The following is a 14,539-nucleotide window of genomic DNA, read 5'->3' as shown; positions in this document are numbered from 1 at the left end:
CTGTCTCTGTCTCCATTCATTGCCTGATGAAGGTTAATATTCAGGAAGATGCCTATATGTTTTTCTTTGGGTTTTCCTTCTTATTTAGCTTCTCTAGGATCACGAATTATAGGCTCAATGTCCAAGGGATTTTCTTTGCTTAAAAGTGGGTCTGTTAGAAGCTAAGTAACGAGGAGAACCCCAAGGGAAACATACACAGATGCCCCTGGGAAGGGGAAATAGACAAGATCTCTTGTGAAAATTGGGAATGTGAGGGTGGGGGGGAGAAGAGAAGGCAAAAGGAGAGTCAGAGGGGAGAAGCAGAGAGGGGAGGTGAACTTGAGGGAATGGGATGGTCAAGATGGGGGAAGGCCAGAGATGGAGAACAGGGAAAGAGTTATCTTGTTTGAGGGAGCCATTATGTGTCTGGCAAGAAACCTGGCACTAGAGAAATTCACAGGAATCCATAAGGATGACCCCAGCTAAGACCCCAAGTGATAGAGGATAGTGATACAGGCCTTGTCCTGTAGTCAGATTGATGACTATCTTAAATGTCATTATACAACCTTCACCCAGCAACTGATGGAAACAGATGTAGTGATCCACAGCAGAGCACTGGACTGAACTCCCAAAGTCCAATTGAAGAGTGGAAGGATTGAGAATATGAGCAAAGAGGTCAAGATCATGATGGGGTACCCATTGAAACAGCTTACCTGAGTTAATGGAAATCCACCAACTCTGACCTGACAGTGAGGGAACCAGCATAGGACCAAACTAGGCCCTCTGATCATGGGTGACAGTTGTATGGCTGGGGCAGATTGTAAACCCACTGGTAAGGAGACCAGGGTTTATTCCTACTGCTTGTTCTGGCTTTTAGGAACCCATTATCTTTGGATTTATACTTTGTTCAGCCTAGATATAGTGGGGAGAGCCTTGGTCCTTCCTCAAAGCAATGTGCTAGACTTTGTTGCCTCCCTATGGGAAGCCTTACCCTCTCTGAGCAATGGATGAGGGGTGGGATGGGAGGAAGTTGGAGGGATCTGGAGGAGGGGAGGGAGTGGGAACTGGATCTGGCATGTAAAATGAGAAAAGATAGTTTTTAAAGAAAATAATTAATTTTTTAAAAAAATGAGTCTGTTCCTATTGCTGGATACAAAGATGCACTGGTTCAGGGGAGAATCTTCATCAAACATTAAGTAGGAAGAGTGAGAAGGGAAACATAAACACATACTCATTGTGCCTTAGGGTTTTTCTCACTATGAAGAGACACCAAAAATGATGGCAACTCTTGTAAAGAAAAACATTTAATTGGGGCTGGCTTACAGTTCAGACATTTAGTCCATTATCATCATGTAAGGGAGCATGGAAGCTCACAAGCAGACATGGTGCTAGAGAAGGAGCCAAGAGTTTCACATTCGGATCAGCAGGCGGCAGGAAGACAGGGTGCCACTGGGTGTGACTTGAGCATCTGAAACCTCAAAGCCCACCCCCCAGTGATACACTTCTTCCAACAAGGCCGCAGCTCATGAGACCATTTGCATTTAAACCAGCATCCCCTGTATTAATTTCTTTTCCGTTCTTCTGGTAAAATACCTGACAGTGTGGCGTGTTGGTGGAGGGCTTATTTTTTCTTATGGTTCCAAAAGGGATGCAATCCATCATGGTGGAGAAGGCATGGTGGCAAGAGCATTTGCGTGGCCATTACATCTCACACATAGGAAGGAGAAAAAAATAGAAAGACCGAGCTATGAACCCTTAAAACCCATCACCAGTACTGTACGTCCTCTGGCAATGCTCCACCACTAAAGGTTCTACCACCTCCCAAACTGTACTGCCAGCTGAGGACCAAGTGTTCAAACACGTGAGTCTGTGGAGACAAGCCTCATTCAAACCACCCAGTTCTGACACTGCAAGAAAGTGGAAAGTAAAAAAGTAAAACTCAATAGGAACTAGTCACACAACAAGCATGTTGCTACCATGACTCTGAGATGTCACAACTAGGCTGGTAATGAATGAGAGGCTCTCCGGAGTTTCCTTATTCTCCACACCTACTGCTGGGAAATTTCCATAAGCAGGTGTGAAAACTGTAAATATATCTTTCAAAAGTGAGTTCTATGTAACGTCTTAAGTATTCCCGGGGAGACAGCTTATATGTCATTTCCACAACACTGTCCTCTTTCTTTGAGCTCAGCAGGACCTAGGGAGTATCTGTTCTAGGACCCAGGGAAAAAATCGAAATTTCTCATGTTGCACCAGACAACCTAATTTTCATTTTTCAAAAGTACATATTTTCACACATGTAGATACTAGCTAAAAACAGCTAGCCTGTCTGTATGAACTATGACTCAGGACTAAAAAGGAAGTTATTGCCGAAGCCCTTGGAGTCAGACAACAACTGTTGAGATATGCTATTATTCATATCAGTGAGTCAGCTACACAGCTATCCCTGCCCTCTCTCCATTCCCATTTCTCTTGTTGTTGCTTCTTCGTCTCCATCCCCACAAGTTACCTATGAGCAGAACGTGCTTATCACTCTGGACATCAGATTCAAGAGCTGTCTTGTTTTCATGCCTTCTCACTACATCTAGTATGCGTAAGTGCACATCCATTCCTCTGTAAATGCAAATAACACGGGATTATGGGCACTTAGATTAAGTGCCTGGCTTTTAAAATGTGGGATCTAGAAATGCAAACTCATCTTCACACTTGTGTACAGGCATGCTTAACTTACTGAGTCATCACTGCACCCTGTGTTTAATCTTAAAGCCCACTCCCATCTGAATGACACACTGATTTTTCAGTCTTGGAGACTATAGGATCTCTATTTTCTTCCCACAGGTAAAGAGAAACTCTTCACTTAGGCAGGGAAGAAAAAGAATCTCAATCCTAGTCCATCCTGGCCTCAACTCTCTGCCCCTTGGGCACTGTCGATTGGCTCACAACAATGCTGAGAGATGTCACCTCGCACAAGACTTCTGTCATCGCACTGTCTAGAACACAGAGCACCCGAACGTCCCCGCTGCTGTCTCTTCATTCTATCCAGTTCATTAAAATCCCCGTTCCCATGCATCCACTTCAACCTCTTCTACCCTAAACTTCCCTCTGCTTTTTCACCTTTATCATAAGTCACCACAGTTCCCGTCTATCAGACCTTAAGTATGTGACAGTGACTTCTTGTAGGAGAAGGTGGGAGAAGAACGTCAGCATCCTCAACCCTTTTGTTTTGTAACTGATAAAACACACTTGGTTGTGGTACAGTGACTTTTTCCTTGCCTTTGGCTGTAAAAATCCTTGAGGCTATGAAAAATTTGATATGCCTCAGGTTTCTCATCTCTTGGTCCTGGATCTAGTGACTTCTCAATAAATGAATATTAAATAAACATGACAAAAGTTTGCTGTGTAGCCCAAACCCGATGTCTTTGCTCTGTTCTTGAGAACAACTATTGCATGAAGGCATAAATTTGCAGTGATGGGGGCATGGCATCCCAAACCATGATTGTGGAGTGCATCTCAATAATTAAATTCCGAGGAGCAATTTAAAGCACACATAGCTTTCTCTCAACTCTTCCCTAGAGACAGCCGATGCTCACTGGCGTTTTCAGGCCTCATTACCAGTTCATTTTTGTATATTGGCAGCGATGAAATGGAGGCAGCTGAAACATGGGGTTAAACAGGTGGCATCTGGAAGGTATCAGGGTCTTTGAAAAGCTTGTTAAGTAGTCAGCTTGGTGCTCATTTGGTCTCAGGCAAGCCAGGCTTTTTGCTTTAAATGAAATCAAGGAACTTCTGCATAAATTTAAGTTGGCATTTAATGACAAAAGTTCTACGGTCGGTGTAATAAATAGATTTCAACAAGTCTATTATGAATTTCATGCCTCATTTTCTCTCTCTGGATAATGGGACTTCTAACTACTGTGCTGGTGTAGAAGGAGCTCTGTGTTTCTCACAGCACATGGAACACAGTAGAACTCTAATCCAAATGGAGGTTTGACCAGCAAAAGCTGGAGTTTCCTTAAAGTAAGACAGGGCTGTTTTCTCTTCCCACCTACTCGGTGCTGGGAATTTTGCCATTGTAGTAGAATAACTTGGAACAAATGCCCCACCTCTACCCAAAACCCACCATAAGATATCTTCCTATCTTGAACTCCTCAAGCCTATCCTTTACCTCTCCCCAGTTCACTATTTCCAATGTTACTTACCATTGGGAGACCAACAGTGATTAATGGCTGACTTTGAAAGAAACATTGTGCATCCCACGTGCTTCTTAATCCTGCCAAGGGTGAGAATCCATTGGTGACATTCTTATACTTTGTGGTGTGGACAGTAGAGAAGGAACATGACCCATACCTTGAAAAGCAGTGTTGGAGAGGGTTACCACCCAGCTCTAGGAAATATTTCTGTGCATGCTTAGTAAGTAGGGGATGCTGAAAACACATTTCTTTTAAATAATCAGCACTGTGTCTTTAAGCAAATACATAGAACTCAATGTCTCGTGCTCCACGCTTCAAAGGACATTTCATAAGCTATCTATCTAATGTGATGCTCACTGACAGAGCCCATCAGATGCCTGGCAGGATGAGACGTTCAGAAGAATTTCACAAGGTGAGTAAACTTGGATCTCAGAGTTTCAAAGAAGATGCTATTTTCAGCTTTCTTCTTGTTCTATTGGGAACTGATATTGTAGGGTTTAAGTGCTTACATAATGTGCCTGAAGGCTGTAGGCAGAAAGATTGGCATGACCGCCACACCTACACCCACCAGGGGATAGGAGGCCTGTGGGATATCTGAGCTAGACCTAAATTTAAAATATTTTCTTTTGCTTTTTTGAGACAGGATCTCACATAGTCTATGCCTGCCCAAACTCAATATAGAATCAAGGCAAGTCTTGAACTCCTGCTCCTCATGCTCCTCCTTCCCAATTGTTGGGATTATACAGGTGTGATCTCCCGCAGGCACCTTCTAAATTTGAGAATCTTGACTCAGGTATATTTCTTATGAATGCTTGGTGATTTGATAGTGGTTGCTTCCACATAAATTTCTTAACTTCATTAAGTTCTTTGAATTAGATCAACTCAAAGAAGAAAATTCTAATACTAACCCTTTGGATATAGACATGTGAACTGGATATAGAAGGGGCTTTCATCTTTGAGTCTAAGATAAATTGCTCTTATATTGAAAGGCTCAAGAAAGTGCAGAGTTTTCTGCTGAAGTGGAAGGTATTTAGGGATCAGGGTGTTTCTATTATGTCTCTGCAATACCCATCCTGGGATTCCAAATGTTTAGTGCCAAGGCAAACAGAGATGCCCATGACAGTAATCCTTCAGTTCATGCTTACCTGGAGAACAAGTTAGACTTTTATGTTTGTTCTGCTTTAATGGCAGACTTGTTAAGAGACAGAAGCAGAATACTAACATTTTCCCTCTGCTTCATTCATTGTGTATTACTGTGGGACAATGATCTGTATCCTGACACCTGTATTTTAATAAAATGCTAATTGATCAGTAGCCAGGCAGGAAGTGTAGGAGGGGCATCCAGGAAGGAAGTAGAAGCAGAGCAATGAGAACAAAAGAATTCTGGGAAGAGGAAAGGTTCAGTCTGCAGCCTTTATCCAGACTCAGAGGAAGCAAGATGAGAGTGCCTCACTGATGAATAGTACCAAGCCACATGGCTAATATAGACAAGAATAATGGGCTAATATAAGTTATAAGAGTTATAAGAAGCCTGAACTAATAGGCCAACCAGTTTATAATTAATATAAACCTCTGTGTTTTTCTTTGGGACTGAAAGGCTGTGGAACAGTGTGGGACAGAAACCTCTGTCAACAGTGTATTGTCCATGAATATCTGAACCCCCTTATATCCACTAAGGAATGGTATCAAAAGAAGGGTGGAGAGTTCAAGATAACTGAATGCCTTAAGGATGATTATTTTTAAACGATGTTTTGTGAAACAAAAAGAATAGCAAACGTAGTGGAGAAAGATGCTCCTCTATAGTTCCTTGAGATTTTCCTATATTGTTTCCCTTTAATTTTTGTCTGCATATATGTCTGAATGTGCATATATACATGTGCATGAAGGAGGGGGTTAGAGGTCAGTGTTGGCTGTGATCTGTAATGGTTCTCCATCTGATTTTTCTCAAGATAGGATCCCTTATTTAAACTGGACCTTACTGATCTGGCTAGAACAACTGGCTAGCTTGTCTTTGCCTCTATAATGCAGGATTACAGGTGCATGCTGCCATGTCCAGATTTTTCTGTAGGTTCTGGAAATCTAAAGTCAGATCCTGATACTTATTCAGCAAGCACTTTACCAATTGAACCATCTCCCCAGCTCAATATGTTCATTAAGTTTTAGATGAATTGGGTGAAGTTATTGCCTTCCAAGGTGCATCAGTTAGCTATACCTTGTAAGCCTTTTCTTTGGTAAGACTAAAGTTTAAATACATAGTGTAGTTGGTTGTTTTTTACACTTTGATTCTTTTGAATCTTTAGGGGCCCACCACCCAGTTCCCAAATAAATACATAAAGTCTTAGTATTACTTCTAAATGCCCGTTCTTAGTTTGGCTTATTTCTAGCCAGCTTTTCTTAAATTATTACAACTACCTTTTGCCTCTGAGCTTTTACCTTTCTCTATTTCTGTATATCTTTTCTTTCCTTCTTACTCCATGTCTTGTGGTATCTGGGATCTGTCTGTTATTCATTGGCTGTCATATGGGAATATAGAATCTCTGAGTACTGAAGTCTTGTGTCTCTGCAGCTAATGTTATGAACTAGTGACAAGTTCATAACCCAAAACAGACAAGAATAAGCTTTGCACTCAGTGGTCAACAGGTACATATTTACTATAGACTTTCTTGTTTCTAGTTTAAGAGGGGAGCAAAAGTAAAATATAACTTGCAAAACTGTCTTTGTTCAACTAAATCAAGCACCCATGGGCAATATCTTAATATATACTTGAGTATATATTGTTTTAATTTTTCTAACTAGCCACACTTGTTAAAGAAGCTCTATTACATAGCATGTAACATTGCCCTCTAGTTACTTCACTCAAAAAAAAAAACCCAAAGCAATATAAACAACAGTAAAAGCTATTTCATAGTGAACACCTTGAAGACAAGATACCAAATGATGGCAGTCAGAGAAGCACAGACGTTCACATGATTCTGCAAGTCAAATGATTTCCCACAACCCCTTGCTGAGTTAAAGGCCATTCCTCTGTAATTCCACTGACATACTGTAGTGCACTCTGTATATGGGTCAGCTTCCGCACAAATGTCAGGATGATGAGGGCACAGCCTTATCTCTGAGAAGCAGAGGGAAAGCTTCGCTCTCTAAGCTTTAAGCTCTAAGCAGGTAGAAAACAAAAGGGGTTTGGCTCAGCTGACCTGCCTATTCTAGCTAATTGCTATGAAAGGATGACCCTTTGCTGCACACATACTCCAGCAATAGCTATGCAGGGCAAGGGGACTTAGGATTCAAGGAAGCTGTTCTAGGTAACATTAGTGATAAACAGGACTCCAGTTTCCAGCAGCCACCTGTCATAGAAGCACAGAGCTGAACAATATTTGAAGCCTGAAAACATCTTCCCTGGGAATTAAGGAACCCACATGAATGATCATGGAGTTGTACGGAGCATAAAACAATGGATGTATTGGGCAAGACAGGAAGAATATCCCATAGTGCTTCTCTCTATAGTCACTGTGCTGTTTGCAAAGGAATGACTTCCCAGAAAAAGGAGATTGAAGTGGGACACATTTTCCAAGGCTTCTCGAACCAGGCCTGATCTACTTTAACCTAGACATGGGCCAACTGCCTCACACAGATTCTCAGAACACCTACCATCATGGGAGTCCTGAAAACTAAGACTCCAGGTCAGCATTTGTGGGCCTAGGTCCAGGCTCCTGACAATGTCAGGCTGGCACCCTCAGTCTTGACAAATAATGACAACTGAGGTCTCAAAATCCAGGCTCAGTCTTGAAGACTCAGGCTTCAGCCCTGAAGACTCGGGTTTCAGCCCCTGGCCCTCTCAGTAGACCCATAGACCAGGCTTGCTTCCTTCCGGCCACAGCTTCATGGACCAGTCTTAAATTCCAACTCAGCAGCAGGTCAGTCACTAGGGACCCAGGCTTCAGGTCATCTCCTAAAGACCCAGAGTCCAGACTCACTACACAGAACCCTAGTGAGAGGTGAGAAGTTTTCCCACTAGAATCCATACTACAGCCCAAACTCTAAAAACTAAAGTACCCAAACTACTGCCCATTCTAGACTTTCCCCATAAACCAAGACACTGGGTTCCTTCTGTCTGCAAATGTTCAGAAATACTGAAAAAAAAAACTCAGTTTACTTTTCTAATGAATCTCTCAATGAGTTAGATACAAAGTAAATGTAACTCAGCAGAATAAAACCACATATGAAAAGCTTGCTATGGGCACCATACTCTTTAGGGACAGTTGCAAGATGAGGGAAAGACACACTTGCTGGCATCTCTACTCAATAAGTTCTAGATATTCTAGTCATGGAAATTATTCAAGAAAGAAAAGGTATCCCAATCTGAGCTACTTTGCTTTCTATTGCTGTGATAAATGACATGATCAAGAGTAACTTGGGGAGGAAAGGGTTTATTTCAGCTTGCAGCTTATAATCCATCATGAAGAGATGACAAGGGGGGGGACTCAAGCAGGAACCTGGAGACGAGAACAGATGCGGAGGCCAATAGATGCCTATTGGCGTATTCCTCATAGCTTGTTCAGTCCGTTTTCTTAAATAGTACAGGACCACCTGCCTGAGGATAATACAATCCACAGTGAGCTAGACCCTCCCACACTATTCATCAATCCAAGAATAGCCATAGATTTGTCCACAGGAATATCTGATTGAGACATTTTCTCTCTTGGCGTTCCCTCTTCAAAGATGACCGTAGCTTGTGCCAAGTAGACCAAACAAACAATGACAATAACAAAACAACACGTAATTGGAGCAAGTATATAAAATTTTCTATTTGCATATCAAGTCTACTTAAAATTCTAAATATTCTACTAAAAGACAATTAGAAATAAATTTAGTTAATGTGCAAGACACAAAATCAAAGGTGCATTTCTATGTAATAATAATCAAGTGTATTTTAAACTAAAAATCATAAAAAATTTAAGAAAGAATTCTTGTCTCCAATAAGATCAATAATCACGAGATTATTGTAAATAAATATAATTAGGAGCTGAAACATCTTTTGAGTGAAAACTGTAAAACTTTAGTGTAAGAAGACACATTCAACTGGCCAGATACTCATGTTCTCAGAGCAGAATCAATATTTTAAATGTCCACGCTACCTGTGGCTCAACTCAATTTCTAATTTTTCATATAAATAGAGAAACACTATTTATACAAGCTCACAAAGGACTTAAGGACACAGAAGTAATTCTGAGCAAAAAGAAAAGTTGAAGGTATCGTGAAACCTGATATCAAGACACAATGCAAAACCATACAAAACACATAGGGGACTTGAAACAGAATATCGACTTGAAGCAGAACTAGGGTGGGCATTCACAGACAAATGATGTTGGACAAATATTCCAAGAATACATAAAGAGAAAGGAATAGTCTCTTCAGTGTGTGGTCTTAGAAAACTAGACCTCCAGTTTCAGTGCCCTTACTTTATACCATATTCAAAATGCATTAAAGACATCAATGAAAGACCAGAAACTAAAATGACTCCAATAGAAAACACACTGAAAAGGGTTCTCAGCACTTTTCTTGGAAATTTTGAAAACATGAGCACAAAAAGAGACATATATAAATGGGATTGCACCCAACCAAAGAACTTCGCCATAGCAAAGAAACTTAGAAAACCAATGAGAACATGGCTCAGTTTCGGTGAAGTAAGCCAGGGAAAATATAGCTTCATCCCAATCTGCAGATTCTGGAAAAGTCAAACTCCAAGAGGCATAGGGAAGAATGGTGGTCACTGGGGCTAAAGATGTAGAGCCCAGAGCAGTGATGATTAATGTACCAAGACCTGGCTTGTCTGCATGGATACATTTTAGAGATCTGATGGACAAAGTGGTAAATACAGAAAATACTGTTTTGTAGACGTGACATTTACTAATAGCAGATCTTAAATGCTGTCACTGTTATCAAACTAAGGTAGCTGCGTGACAATGTGAGGTGGTGGGTTTGTTAATTAGCATGGCTACTTTTATGATCTGCTTCTGAAATGTCCTGCAGGCTCTAATGTTGAGTGCAGTCACAGCCGTTAGCTGATAGTGATAATTTGAAGGTTATAGGCCTTTCAGAGATGAACCTGGTTTCTGGAAGAAGGTCACCAATGGTGGGCTAAAGTAATACCCATTGTTTAGACCTCTCTATGTTTGTCACCATGTGGGCAAGCCTCTGTTCCACCTCTGTTCCACCTTCCCCCTGTAAGGGAAAGAGCCATTCTCACCAACTGCTTCCACAGATCTCACCCATCACCAGCTCCCATCACCATCCTTTGCATGCTATAAAGGACTGAAATCTCTTTGAAACCATGAGCTTTCCTTGTATTCTTTCTGCCTAGTATTTTTGTTGTATTATTGCAAAAATAGCATCCGCTCCCGTGGTGTAATTGTTAACACCATGGACTCTGAATCCAGCAATCCAAGTTCATATCTCAATGGAACCTGTTTCTTGAGGAAGAGACTAAGTCAGTTGTCCTCATCAACTTGGACCATGAAAGCCAGTCTAACGGGCTGTCCATGCATGCTTCAGTATTGCTGGGGGCATGCTTCACTTTTTCTTCATTGCAAAAATAGCAAACACAACTATGGTAATCATTCTAGTGTCTTATTTTGTATACCTTATATTTATCTCTAAATTTTTATTTGTTGATTATATCTCAGTAAAGCTGATACATAATTAATAGCATCATTCTCAGTCTATGACTGTACTGAACACAGTTTGTAGTGAGGAGCTGCAGGTTGCATTCCTGTCCAGCTCCCGCACGGCTAGCTTTATACCCAAAATAACAACACACAAATTGTATTCTTTTTTTTTTTTTTTTTTTTGGTTTTTTGAGACAGGGTTTCTCTGTGGCTTTGGAGCCTGTCCTGGAACTAGCTCTGTAGACCAGGCTGGTCTCGAACTCACATAGATCCACCTGTCTCTGCCTCCCGAGTGCTGGGATTAAAGGCATGCACCACCATCGCCCGGCACAAATTGTATTCTTTTAAACACTGCCTGGCCCATTAGTTCCAGCCTCTTATTGGCTAACTCTCACATCTTGATTAACCCATTTCTATTAATGTGTGTAGCACCACGAGGTGGTGGCTTACTGGGAAGATTCTTAACCTGCCTTCATCTCGGAGAGGAGAGCTATGGCATCTGCCTTACTCCCTTCTTCCTCCCAGCATTCTGTTCTGTCTACTCTGCCTATCTAATTTTCTGTCCTATCAAAAGCCAAGGCAGTTTCTTTATTAACCAATGAAATTAACACATAGACAGATGACCCTCCTCCATCAACAGTTTAACTTGTTAGCCGCTAGTTATACATAATAAAAGCAGGTAAATTCTATAAATTTCAATAGCACACTATTTTCTTACAAAAGTTTAGTAAATATGATTTCCATAAAGTACACTTGAATAACTATCAAGAAACAGCTATAAAAAGGCAAAGATCTAAAGAGTATTCTTAAACTGACCTAAGATACCGGAAGGCATTTGTACACATGCTAAGGGTTTGTTGCTGTTGTTCAATAAGTTGTAACATGAGGGGCCCTGTTTATTTGTTGTTGGGGTTTTAGTGCTGCCCAGTTCCCCAGCTGTTTAGTTCCAGAGAAAATTGAAACAGAGATCTCTATAAGTTATAAGCTGTTTGGCCCATTAGCTCTAGCCTCCCACTGGCTAACTCTCACATCTTGATTAACCCATTTTTCTGATCTATGTTAGCCATGTGGCTCAGTACCTTTTCTCAGTGGGGCAGATCACATCCTGCTGCTTCAGTGGTCTGGGCAGGAGTGAAAGGAATCAGCTTCCTCCTTCCCAGAATTCTCCTGTTCTCATTACATTATTTCTGCTTCCTGCCTGTATTTTCTGCCTGGCCAGTCAGCATTTATTTATAACATTATTGACAGGATACAGACAATTATCCCACACCAATAAGTGTTGTTAAAGGGTGGGTATAATGAAAAGTTACTATGAAATAATAAATAAATATCTTCTTTTTAAAAGTAAAATTACTTGAAAAGGTGCCCAGCCAATGTCTATGGACTGAAAATGCTGCTGGAGGAACTCAAGGAAAAGTCTGAAGATTAGGCAGTCAGGGCAGCCTGGTATGGTGGTACACACCTTTATTCCCAGCACTAAGGAGCGTGAGGCGTGAGGATCTCTGTGAGTTCAAGGCCAGCCTAGTCTATAAAACGAGTTCCGGAAGCTACACAGAAAATCCCTATCTTGAAAAACAAAATTAGGCAGTCACATTTTTTGTCAAATGCCCCACTTTATGAAGCTGGGCACAAATATCAATATATAAGCACGACAGTCAGCTTCTCGGAACTACATCCTAGGCAGCAGAAAATTTCTTAGACAATATTGATCATGCTGCCAATCTGAGTCTCTAATGAGGAATCTGGAGAAACATAGGCAGAATTTGTCACTAATGTTGATGCATAAATGAGGCCCTGCTCTGTTCTTTAGTCACTGAGCTAAATATTTGTGAAAAGAATGGTACTTTATAAAACACAGATGCAGTGCTGGACTTACTGGAGTTAAGCACACCATTTTGTTGAAAATGAAGCCAGCTCAATAATGGTGTCTATAGTAAGGGGTGGTTTCTATTATCATCTCTGTATATCTTATATTTTCGAAATTATTCAGTCTAATTTCTTTTATGGGTAGGAAAAATCTACTAAAAGTATGCTTGGCCGTATTTCTTATAAAAGTTATATTTACTGTTATGCTGTACACTTTTCCACGATGACTGCACGTCCTTTGGCTCATAGTAACTGAGAGGTCTTTATTTTTAATACTGATATGCATTCCTAACTGGTACAGTTAATATTTTGATGGGACAGGCTCCCTTGAATTTCCTTTCTGAAGCCTTAGGTAGATTTCTTTGTTGGCTCACAAGCTATAAATAGATTGCCCTGAATCACAAAATCCTTTCATCGCCCAGGTTACTCTCTCTATCTCTGATTAAATTTAACTGCAAACCCCAGATAAAACTTTTTGAAGCTTAGTATATCTTAAACTTTGTTGTTTCAGTAACTCGGTTTGAGGATAAATAGCACATCGGAGCCCAGCACACGTTAGGAGATGTTAACTTTATAAAGCCCAGCTGGAAGAGCAATTCGGGGAGGATGAGAAAGAGGAGGTGGTGGGGAGCTGCTTGCTTCAGACCTCTTCATTCGTTCATACAAGAAATCTGCTAAAGGCAAGCCTGTGACGTAGTCATTCTTATCGTTAACGTCCTCTGCGTCCTCACACAGAGCTGCCAATGGTTCTCCAAGGCCTGGACTCCCCAGTCTAGTCAACCCACTTCCGAACCTTTGCCATATCTCCAAAGATCAGTCTTCCTTCTACCAGCCCACTCCGAATCATGAGTTCAGTAAACTCTAGGGAACTTTGCCTTCTGTATTCTCTCCTGCCAGGGAGCTGCCCAGACCAATCAACTGGCACTTCATGTTACAGAGAAGTTTTACTGGGCATGGTGACTCACACTTGAAATATCAGCACTCAGGAGGCTGAGGCAGGCAGATCACTGCACAGGAGATCAGCACTGCCAAGTGAGTTATAAGCCAGCCTGGGCTACAGAGCAAATTTCTGTCTGAGAAATCAAATCTTTAAAAATGAAGTAGCCATTTCCATATTTTCATTCTCTTCCTCTGAAGACTGAAAATATCCTCTTTTTTTTGTCTACTTTAATATAAGAAATGGTGCTTCCCAATCGACTTGATGCTAATATTGAAAATCCAAGATAACACAGGAAAGAAATAATCACAGACTTAAGGAAAACTTCAATTTTATATTTGGACAAAGATGGACCCATAATGAATCTCAGCTTTTACCTACATGAGAAGAGGCCATTATCTGTCTGTCTTTCTAGACCATTTATACACCTTGAGGTCAAATAGCTTGCGGCAAAGTCAGAGGACCTTATGCTATGGCAGCAAAGTCTCTTTGTGAAGTGAATTCTTCTAACTTGTATAACCCAGTCTCTCATTTTTCGGTTGTAGCAGACAATTCTATTAGGCCCCTCAGACAGTTACCACCTATGTTGCATAGCTACTGACTGGATGTAATAGTCTGTGTGCTGTTTTTATGTGTGTGTGGCGGGGGACCTCCACCCATGTGCAAATGTGAGCCCAGACCAGGAAGTCTGGCGTCTTTCTCTGTCGCTCTCCTCTCTATTGCTTTGAGACAGTGTTTCTCACTGGGCTTATAGTCACCATTTGGCTAGATTGGATGGCCACCCAACAGACTCTCTGAGGATCCACACTTATCTCTGCCCACCAATGCTGGGGTTACATTGCAGATGCTGACCTTGTGGATGCTGACCTTGCGGATGCTGACCTTGTGGATGCTGACCTTGT

The sequence above is a fragment of the Microtus ochrogaster genome, chromosome 5 (genome assembly GCF_000317375.1).
Source record: "Microtus ochrogaster isolate Prairie Vole_2 chromosome 5, MicOch1.0, whole genome shotgun sequence".
NCBI classification, from domain to species: domain Eukaryota; kingdom Metazoa; phylum Chordata; class Mammalia; order Rodentia; family Cricetidae; genus Microtus; species Microtus ochrogaster.
This window is presented reverse-complemented; position numbering follows the sequence as displayed.